Source organism: Sinocyclocheilus grahami, unplaced genomic scaffold, assembly GCF_001515645.1.
Source record: "Sinocyclocheilus grahami isolate Dianchi unplaced genomic scaffold, SAMN03320097.WGS_v1.1 scaffold7245.1, whole genome shotgun sequence".
NCBI classification, from domain to species: Eukaryota; Metazoa; Chordata; class Actinopteri; order Cypriniformes; family Cyprinidae; genus Sinocyclocheilus; species Sinocyclocheilus grahami.
Genome location: NW_015511362.1, coordinates 7834 through 8383, shown reverse-complemented (window position 1 = coordinate 8383; position 550 = coordinate 7834).

Below are 550 nucleotides of genomic sequence, written 5' to 3'. Positions count from 1 at the left end.
TTATATTATATTATATTATAACCCTGCAACAGCAGGTGGTCCAGACGAAGGTCAAAGGGATGACCCTTTCATCCATTGCAAGATAAGTTGGTCATTCCAAATCTGTGATTTCTCGAATATCGCAGGTTTACAATTACACTATTTCATTCAAGTCCCCCCAAAAAGGCTGGTCATCCATGTAAGACAAATGCACAAGAAAACAGGATAATGCAGAGACTCTCGATGGGGAACTGGTTCAACACTACAGCTGGAATTGCTCGCCAGGATCTGTCTCGGCATGTTTAAGAGAAGACGGACTGAAAGCGCACCCTGCAGTGATCAAGCCTCTCATCAGCAGAAAGAGTAAAAAGGCTAGACTCACTTTTGCTGAGAAGCATTTTGTGTGGACAGAGGAGAACTGGTCCAAAGTTCACTTCAGTTGACGAGAGCAAGTTTAATTTATTTGGGTCTAATGGGAAACATTATGTTCGACGTCAAACTGGGGATAGACTGAAGCCCAAGTGCATAAAGAAGTCAGTGAAAGGTGGAAGAGGAAGTGTCATGGTTTGGG